Below are 10,473 nucleotides of genomic sequence, written 5' to 3' on the forward strand. Positions count from 1 at the left end.
TGGCTTTCCTGGGATGACTTTTCTGCTCAACTTCAAACATCGCCCTAGTCTTACAGCTTAAAAGCCAGTTCTCTGGCCAACCTTACCCTCCTTCCAAAAGGGCCACCAAGCCATATGCGTTTCTCTCCCATACCATCGATCCTATTGTGTCAACTGCAATGTTGATGAAATCTTTCCTTCAGAAAATAATTAGTCTTTCAAACGCATGGACCAGTATCCCATACACAGTTGGGGCTCAATAGAGTCATAGCAAAGAAAAGAATGACTATGGACTAGAGAAGGAAGGAAAAGCCATGGTGAGCTGGAGACAGCTATTTAGATCCCCCAAAAGTAAAGTCATTGTTACCATTTGTTTACTCCCCACCCTTGGGTGGGAAGATAGAGACTCTTAATTAAGCAAATGGATGTATTAGGAAAGTAAGGCGTCTACGTAGCCAGTCCTCAGCAGACGCTCTTAAACTGAATCTAATAATGAGTGGGTGTAGTGCACAGATTACCAATTTTAAAATATCTGGAACACCACATGCTTTCAACAAGGTAGAACCTCATCACATCTTTCTTGGACAACTCAGAACTTGTTGCACTTTCACAGGATCTTGAGACCTGCCTTCCTCAAGGCCCTTCCCACACGACTGCTCAGTACTTCTATACCAGCTGTGGTGGGAAAAGCAAAGTTTGACTATTGAGAACCACAAAACTCTCTCTAGGCTAACATACCTTCTTCCCATTGCGCTCCTCAGCCAAGAGCCCAAATGCTGAACTACACTAATAATCTCTTTGGAAGGAGGATTTATAGTATTAGATCTGCAGGTTCTCTTGGTAAAATGTCAAAACCCAGGATAATGCCTAAAATGTCCACACCTTAATTCCTGGACCCTATAAATAGGGGGCCTAACATGGCAAAAAGGACTTTGTAGATGTGATTAAGGTAAGGCCTTGAGATAAGGAGAGAGCTATGGATTGTCGGCACCCAAGGTAGGTGTCCTTAGAAGGGAAAGTGAAAGGCAGGAGAGGCAGAGGAGGAGATGTGATGACCATCACAGGCAGAAGTCAGAGCCATGCGGTCAGGAAAGGGGCAGCTCCTGAAAGCTGGAAAAAGCAAGGGACGTGTGGAGCCTCCAGAGGAGCCCTCTCTGCTGACACTCTGATTTATAGTTCTGTGGGACTCCTGACCTCCAGAACTATAAGAGTAAAAATTGTGTTGTTTTAAGCCATGAAATTTGTGGTAATTTCAGCAAAAGGAAACTCATACACTACAATTAAATCCTTATAATTCATAAACTACTCACACCCAATTGGAGGTCAGTTTATCTGACTAAGCTCAATGCTGAGGAGAAAGAACTGTGGAATGAAATTTATGGAAAAGAAGTAAGCAGAGAGCTGCCACTCACTGGGCATGCGTGGCTCACTGGAGAGGAATCAGTAAACACAAAGTACCTTTTGTTTCCACACTTAATCTTCACAACCCTAGAAGATAAAGTATCCCCATTTTTTTTTGAGATAAAGGAACTGAGGCTCCAGGAGAGCCAGACATTTGTGCAATATTTCAGATTAGACAAATGAAGGTGAGAGAGATGAGGCCCTTGCACAATTATAGTAGAACTAATAATGACAATGGTCACATCAAAACATAGTCTTCCTGCAAGCCACTTTCCACAGCCTACCAACTGCAGAGGCCAGACACAGTTGATGGATGTGAGGGTTCACTGGAATGTTCTATCATTGCTGAGTTCCTCCTAGCTAAGGGCATCTTTATGTCAAAGATGCAGGCCCTAAACAGTATTCCAAGATGCAATCATGGCCCATCTGTATCAGAATCCCCTGTTACTACGGATTCCTGGGCTTCATTCCCAAACCTGCTGAATCAGAGGATGAGAATTTGCAGTTGCAGCAAGCTCCCTGGGAAAGGGTTCAGGAACATTGAGCCACGTAAAATCATGGTCCTGAGAGGTGAAGATGATAGTTGGTAAATCTTTGTAGAAACCAGCCTACGGATAGAAAATACTCACTTATAGCCTCAAAACTAGCTTTTGTTTTTAATACATCCTTGGAAAGCTGAGTCACCTTTCTGCTTGGCTTTGATTTTAGGGTTAGACAGTCACACACAGACCTAATTATTGTGCAGGGTGCAGGTGAGAATGGTGGCAGAGGGGAGGGGAGAAGAAGCAGGAAAGGGCTTGTCTGTGGAGTAGCATATCTTCTGATGCCTCTTGTTTCCAATGAGAAGATAAAATGATTCCACGCAGGGCCCAGGCTTACATTACGCTTGCACTATGCATTACTTACTATGCATTACTTAGGGGATTCATCTGTACCCCTTCCTTCCTCTTACAACTCCCAGTTTTCTTTGTTCCTCGTCTGAGATCAGGAACTGATTGGCAATCGAGGCTGACATTTCTCTTCCACTAAAGGTTAAGGGTAATTAATTCCTGCTCTCTAGCCAAGAGCCCAAATGCTGAGAAGTGCCCCTGGTAGATTCTAGAGGGACCTGTGAGTAGGACAGGTATGCCAGGTGGTGGCCATCACCACCATATCCCCCCCTTCAGGACAGGACTGTCGTCATCCTGTGCTCCTCAACCAAGGACTATGCATGGAGATAAATACCGTGATGGAATGCCCACCCCTGTTGCTCCCTTCCTCAAACTCCACAGACCAAGAATTGCCTTTTTTTCATTATCAATGCCTCTGCTGTTAAAGTTCCTCTGGAACCAGGCAGACTCGCGGCTGTCCAAAAGAAGATTCACTGCCAGAGCCTCCCGGTGTAACTAGCAACCAGCATTCTCCTTCCTGGTGCTTGCCCTTCACAAGTTTGATATTCAGAGTATGATAAGAAGGCTCCCTGCAACACAGAGAAAAGCCTCACAGCCTGCAAGAGAAAATCAAAGACTTCATCTTACCCACAAAAGAGAGCTGTGTGAGCTGTGTGAGGTCATGCAGGCAGTTGGTGGCCAGAGAGTGCTTCCTTGAGTTTCCTTCACTGGTTAAGCTGTTTGGCCACTGGGCTTTGACCTTGCCCATCACTTAAAGCTATTACCTAACCAGAGGAAAAGGCATTTCTCTAGAAATGCAAGATGTACTCAGTCCAATGGGCTTAGCAACCAACTTTTCACTTAAATTATTTAGTATTTTCCTTTTGTCTGCTCTGATGTTCACCAGCAAGAAGCCAGGTGAACTGTGAGAGCCTCTTCTTCCAACCATTGTCCTGTCTCTGGCCAGCCATAAACTCCACAGTACAAAAATAATTATGAAGCACACAGCAGATATGTTATTTCAAGTAATTACAGATGCATGTGTAGCTCTCTTCAGTACGGACCAAGCAACATTTTCAAACAGCTGGTACAAGAACACGATGGCATTCCCACCCAGCATTCCCCAAACACCCATAGACAAACATAGCGTCAGCTGCCTCTTTGGGGAACAGCCATAAAGTCTAGGGTACATGTAAAAATTTCTCTGAGTCTCAACAGACCTATACCCAGGATATGGCTCACTATTCCCTGCTTCTACAGGGTGGCGATATTCCTTTCTTTTCCTCCCTAATGTGTAAGGGGAAAGATGTAGGATTTACAGCATCAGCAATTTATCTGCAATAAAAAATGAAACCCATTTTAATGCATTAATAGCTAAAGAGGCTGAAACATGCCATAAATATAAAACCAAGCAAGTTGAGTATTTCACAGGAATAACGAATAGGTAGCTGCTGGCACGGAGGCCACAGGTGACTACAGAGTGATCCAATCTTTACTTCTCTGTCAAACTAATGTCATAATTATTACCATTTGTCAAAAGACCCACTGTGCCAGGCCTTTTGCTAAACAACGTATATATATCATCTCATTTCAGACTCTCAACAACCCTAAAATGTGGGTAGGATTAATATTGCCATTTTACAGATGAGGAAACTGAGACTCAGAGAGGTTAAGTACTCTGTCCACTGAGAAGAGACAGCCTTTTTTGAGGGCTGACCTACCCTTTTTTGAGGGCTCAGTCTGCAAAGAATTTCTTGGCACAGAACCACAGTACCCAGAATACAGATTTCTTACAAGATAGCTACCAGCAGAGAAGATTTCTGCCCCTTGATCCTGCTTATTTATGTGCCAGGAAGAGAACCTGTGATTTTTCTGAGGACTCATCAGCAGAAAGACGCCCTAGGAGATGGAGAACACTTGCCAATTGGAAATGGCTGAGAGTGGTGAGCTCAAAATTACACCCTATAAAAAATGAGCAAACTGGTTATTAGGAGAAAGTTTTAGAAACAATATCCCTTCTAGGCCTGGTGGGGGAAACATACAAACTAAAGTTCCTACTTCCCCAAAGACACTTTCCGAAGTGTCATGATTTATCCAAATGGATAGGAACCAAATTGCCCTCACTGCCTTCATCGATTCTTACAGCTGATTCTTTAAAAAAGAAAGTCGCAGGAACTCAATCAATCAGTGCTGCGCCGGGGCTCTGTGGAGAATAGGACCACAGAAATACTCCAACAAGAGATGAAGAACAGGTGGAGAGGAATTTGGAAGATGTTTCATCTCCAGGGAGATACCATGGATCACTCACTTCTCAGCCAATTTGCTTAGAGTATGTGGTTAACAGCGGTGGCTTGTCAACATTTCTTTTTGTAAAAGAGCAAGACCCACTGCTGAGAAGGAAGTGCAGAGAGGCTACTGGAGGCATCATCAGCCTACACCAGAGCCAAGTCGCTGAGCCCAGATACTGCCTGGAATAGGCTGCCTCCCAGAGGGGGGCACCTTTGCTGGATAGGCAGCCTCCCTGTTGAAACTATCCTGAGATCTCGAAAGACTATTGTAGGGTAGCATGGATGCTCCATAAAGGTCCACCTACACAGCCCAGCTTCAGGTTAGGTCTGGTTCCACAGGGGGTTGTCAGGTTATTCAGAAGCACCAGACTTATAGTTACCCACCCTACCCCACCCACATGTGGTAATCAGGAATTCAGGGGTGTGGATTTCTGTGTTCTTTCAGTGCAGTAGATCTTAGTGCACAAACTTCAGGTCTAGACCGTTGAGGTTCAAATCCTAGTTCTGCCAATTACTAGCATGTGCCCTTGGAAGAATGAATATTTAATCTCTCTTTGCCTCAGTTTCCACATTTGTGATAGGATGGTAAAAATTCTCACATGGCACTGGGAGAATTCATGAGAGATAGAACATAAACTTGCAGCATAGCATCTAAAATATAGAGTTCCCTCCATAAATGACAGTCATTCTTCTTATCACTATTATTATCGCCCATTTAAACTACCACATATCCTAATTTTTTTTTTTTTGAAGGTAAGCATGGAACAAAGTTTATTAAGGAAGAGAAAGAGAAGTTTACAGAGTAAGAGCAAAATTTAGGCTTACAGAACAGGATCTGTTCACCATAGACAATGCCAGGGCAAGTAGGCAAAGAGGGCCATATATCCTAATTTAATGTGCTCCAGTACTCCCTTGTTGTTTCTTCTTAGAATAAAACCCTGGAAACAGCCAGGACCTTTGCTGAAACATGTGATTCCTCTTTAGAAGAAAAATCAAAGGACCAGGGGTCAGGAAACCAGGTGCTACAGACAAAGTGTTTATGTTCCCTCCCCTCAAAGTCACATGTTAATTCCAAATGTGATGGTATTTGCAAGTAGAAACTTTGGGAGGTGATTAGGTCATGAGGGTGGAGCCCCATAAATGTGATTAGTGCCCTTAGAAAAGAGACCTCAGGGAGATCTCTCACCCCTTCTGCCATATGAGGACACAGGCAGAAAATACAGCTGTCTATAACCTAGAAAGAAGGCCCTCATCAGACATAAATTTTCCAGAGCCTTAATCTTAAACTTCCCAGCCTCCAGAACTATGGAAAATAAATTTCCATTGCTTATAAGCCATCCAGTCTATGGTATTTTGTTACAGCAGCCCAAACAGACTAAGACATCAGGTTTAGATTCCAACTGTAACTCACAATGTGACTTCCCTCTGCCAACTGCTTGTCTGGGAAAGGGGCCCAACAACCTTCCTGGACTATCTTGAGGATAAAATGAAAACACAGATCTGAGATGCTTTGCAAATTCCAAAGTATTATATAAAAATAAGAAGTTTCTGTTATTTGTGTGTTTCTAGATTTTAAACTTGTATTTCCTTTTGACTTGCCCCAAATCAGTTTGCCCAGCCTACATCCTGCAACCAGAACCTAGCTCTGTTGTTTGCTCATGTATTTACGTATTTATCTATTTTTGTCTACCTGCTCCTCACTATTTCTTCTTCCAGACAAGTCATGACTTAGGGCTCTTGCTGCTTCCAATTACCTAGAAAAACATCCTCCTGTTTTTCAGCTCGCATGATGGCCGCAGCATTGATCTGTCAGCTAGATTAGTGAGGTGCCCTCAAGAGGGAAACCTGAAAGCCCTCATCCATTCCTGCTTTACACATAGCTCACTTACTAAATGCAGTGTGGCATTGTGTTCAGACATCCTGAATGAGAATGGCCCTATGATTCCCCAGTGAACTAGGCATCCCTGAATCACAGGTCCTGTATCCAATGCATCCTTTAGAGGACTGGCCCACATACCTCAAATGCTCTGGGCAATCTCAGTGGCTTCTGTCCTGAATCCTGCATTGTCACAATTTCTTGACTACTATAATATTAGCCTGTACTATAAGCCAGGGTTCCGCACAACCTAAGCACTCAACACATGTCTTCCTCTGTATGATTCTGCATAGAACACAGAGTATATATGAGTGATGGAAGCTGGCAAGGGTGGGAGGGAAGGCAGGGCAAGAGAGAGGAGAGAAGCGGTGTGAGGTTGGAAAGGTTATTGGTGTTCTACCTTGATACTGACCCAAAACCCAAAGCAAAGAGTCCCTTCCCAGTACCTACAAACAACCATCTTCTAACAATTTACTTGAATTTTCACCAAGTTGGCAACTTACTTCTCTTTTCAAGGGGTTGCTGAACATGGTGAGAGCTGGCTGAGTAGGGAGTGGAGGTAGGAAGTCTTTTCCACCCAGCCTCAAGAGGAAAAGCAGATGAGAGGGCACTGCCCCCTCCCATTTACAAGGCAGCTGCCACCAAAGCAAAATACACTCCCTCCCCTCCTCTCCAAACTAAACAGTAGTTTGTCAAACAGATGAATACGAAGAAAAGTAGCAATTTTCCTTTATGCTAATAAATTGCTTTGGCCTAAAAAACATTAATCAATTTCTTTCCAAAGTGCACACACTTCTTTATACTCTGCTATTTGCCTGGCCTTGAAAAGAAAGTCACTTTCAATCTCCTTTAAATTGTCAGGACCAGTGTGGGCAGTCATAAGACGGGAGTGGGGAGCTCCCTAAATCCCAGTGATTATAATGGAAACCTGCTGTGTTTCCATAGAAACATAAAGAGGGTATTCTTCCCTGAATGTAGATGGAGGGGAGGGGGTGATGGTAAAGTGCGAGCCACTGATGAGCTGAAGGTGGATGTGAGGGGTGAGGCCTGTGGCCCCTGAGACAGGAAGACAAAAGGACCATGTGAAGACAGTGTGTTCTACAGGAGGGGAATTCACTGTTGCTGTGTCCCACCGGCACCGCTGGCCAGTGGGGTACGAGGGAGCTAATACAAGTACCATGTTCAGTTGGGTAATGGGAAGAGAAAGCATTTGCCTAAGTTCACCCGGGCAGGAAGCCGTGCAGCCTCCATCATTCAGCTCGGGTCTTTCTCCACCCTCTCTATCACCCTGCACTCCAAGCTGTGACCAAGAGACAAAGTTTGTGCTCCATTTCCTGCCTCTTGTCTACCCAGGCCTGCTAGTTCCATACACATTCTAAAAGCATCCAGAACATTATTTGTTTTTAATAGGTGTTAGGATGCTTGTTAATCTTGACAAACTCAGATGGCTTGTTGTCACTGTTGTTGGTTGCCTGGAATTATAAAGTCAGAGAAAGTTCACATTTGTTTGAGTAATATGGTAGGAACATATGGGTGAAGAACTGGAAAAGATGAGCAGTTGAGAGAAATAAGTATATGATATATATATATATAGTTTTTTTTTTTTTGAGACAGAGTCTCACTATGTCACCTTTGGTAGAATGCTGTAGCATCCCAGCTCAACAGCAACCTCAAACTCTTGGGCTCAATCAATTCTCTTGACTCAGCCTCCCAAGTAGCTGGGACTACAGGCACCAGAAGAAACACCCAGCTTTTTTCTTTTTTCTTCTTTTTTTAGAGAAGGGGTCTCACTGTGGATCAGGCTGGTGTCGAACTCGTGAGCTCAAGCAATCCACCAGCCTTGGCCTCCCAGAGTGCTAGGATTACAAGTGTGAGCTACTGCACTCGGCCTTAAGAAGTATATTTTGAAAGCAATTGTTCTTTAACCATCTGTCTCAAACTCAGGGAATCAAGATCCACAAGAACAATGTCCACATCTGTCTGGCTTACTGCTGTATCCCTGGGACCTGGCACAGTGCCAGGCCCAAAGCAGAAAGGATAGACGGATGGAGTGTTCTATCTCAGAAAGCACTAGAAAAATCCTAGAATCCTGGAAATCTTAGAGGGGTACCCATTCCATTTGGCTCCATTTGATGCTCTATAAGGATCATTTTTCTGCCAGAGTAGAGAGGGAAGGGCTATTTCAAGAGTGCAGAGAACTGTGAATATGGATGTTCCCTACCTGTGAACCACACGTATTACTAGTGTTAGAGGGGTGAGAATCAGAGCTCATAATTCACCGTGTTAAATTCCATCTTTGCTGTAATGCAGAGGTTGCCTAGTCTCTGAATCTATTTCCTTAAGTTTCCACTAAGGAGAATGAGGTCCAGATGGTGCAGGCAGAGACCCCCTCTACCTCCTGAGACAAATAGGGGTGCAGTACTAAGTGATGCATCCTGGATGCAGGCGACTCAGTGTGTGTGTCAGTGGCTGGACATTTCCATTGCCCTGGAAAATCCTGGGCTTGGGCTAGAAGCTCTCTGATAGCTATTGATGTTGGCTGGCATTTACTGAGGACACAGCCCATGGACCAACTGTGGCAGGAGGCTGAGAAAGAGTCTGCCTGTCTGCTATTCCTTCCCTAGCTGCTAATGCAGGGCCTGGCACATGGAATATGCACAGGAAATACTGAATGACTGGCTGAATGTTTGGTGCCTACTCCGGGCTGAATGTGGTACATGCACGTGACGTTTAAACTTCACTGAGGTCCTTTGAGTAGGTACTGTACTCATTTGGCAGGTGAGGACATGCTGGCATAATAATGGGAAATGAATTCCCCCAAGATTTCACAGCTGATAAGTTGTGGAGCTTTGCTTTAAAAAACAGCCTGTGTTTCATCCATTATATAGGTCACCTAGCCAGGATTATATCCCTGTAGAGGGGACCAGGGAGAAACAGATGGAGAAAGGACATAAGGAGAGGAGGAGACAACCTGGGTGAAACTTATCAAAAATATCAAAACAAAACAATTAGAAACCCTTCCCCAATGTTCGCTGAGAGCCGACATCCCGTCAGTCTGGCCCTTGTTACTCTTCAGCCCTGCCTCTTACACGTCAGAATCTCAGGGCAAGGCACCCTTTGGGGCTTTGTTAGTCACGTATGGCAACTGGGATATGCCCTTTTAGCCGCACTAATTCTGATCTTGGGCTATGGAGGCGACATGGGGATAGGAAACAAGGGCAGGCATCCTGTAATGACATCTGATTTTCAGCCTTGCTGGGAATAAAGCCTTTAGCCCACTATGCCACATCACAAATCAACATGGGATCTTTTGTTTTCCACGTGCAACATTTCATTTTCCTCCCAGCGAAACAAGCATCCAGTGTTTTCATGATGACACTGCCTGCACTCCCATGCCAGCTCCCCATCCTGTGCCTGCTGGGAGCCCTGGTATGAAACTAGGTAACAAACACATCTAAAAGCTTTGGAGTCTTCCTACAAGCATCCTGGTGTGCACTGAAAACTCCTCCATCAGTGACTCTTCCTTACAGGGGAAAGGGGACAAGTGGGGACAGAGGTAGCTGTGCTCAGCCTGCAGGGGAGTTGAAGAGGATTCATGAGTTCCAACCTGCCTCTCTGGGCTTCAGGGAGCTGAGCCGGACAGACAAGGCAGGCTGAGAGGCCCTGAGGCCTGCTGGTCTCACTCCTGGACACGCAGAGGTCAGAGGAGCATCAAAGGCTAGAGCTCCTGCTCCGACTCCCAACTCTCTCGACCCAGTCTGGGAAACCTGGTCCCCTGATGGCTTCATGCACCCTCATAGACCTTTGGGATAATCAAATAACAGTGATCTATATAGTAATGAAAGGCTAGAGCTCCTGCTCCGACTCCCAACTCTCTTGACCTCCGGGACCCTGGTCCCCTGATGGCTTCATGCACCCTCATAGACCTTTGGGATAATCAAACAACACAATGATCTATATAGTAATGACTCCAGAACACAAAAGGAGAATAGAAAAAAAGAAAATGGAGTTAGAAAATATCCATCAAGGCTCGGCGCCTGTGGCTCAACCGGCTAAGGCG

The 10,473-nt window shown here is 44.8% G+C and overlaps 2 protein-coding genes across 2 annotated transcripts in view; one reads left to right on the plus strand and one right to left on the minus strand.

Annotated features, from left to right (window-relative positions):
- The window catches only part of DOCK2 (dedicator of cytokinesis 2), a 430,752-nt gene that overhangs the window by 209,940 nt on the left and 210,339 nt on the right, over nt 1-10,473 (minus strand). The gene's annotated exons all lie outside the window — the stretch shown is intronic.
- FAM196B (family with sequence similarity 196 member B) overlaps nt 1-10,473 on the plus strand; it is an 18,392-nt gene that overhangs the window by 6,758 nt on the left and 1,161 nt on the right. The window lies entirely within an intron of this gene.

This window comes from Otolemur garnettii, unplaced genomic scaffold (genome assembly GCF_000181295.1).
Source record: "Otolemur garnettii isolate 467f Iridium unplaced genomic scaffold, OtoGar3 scaffold00003, whole genome shotgun sequence".
NCBI classification, from domain to species: Eukaryota; Metazoa; Chordata; class Mammalia; order Primates; family Galagidae; genus Otolemur; species Otolemur garnettii.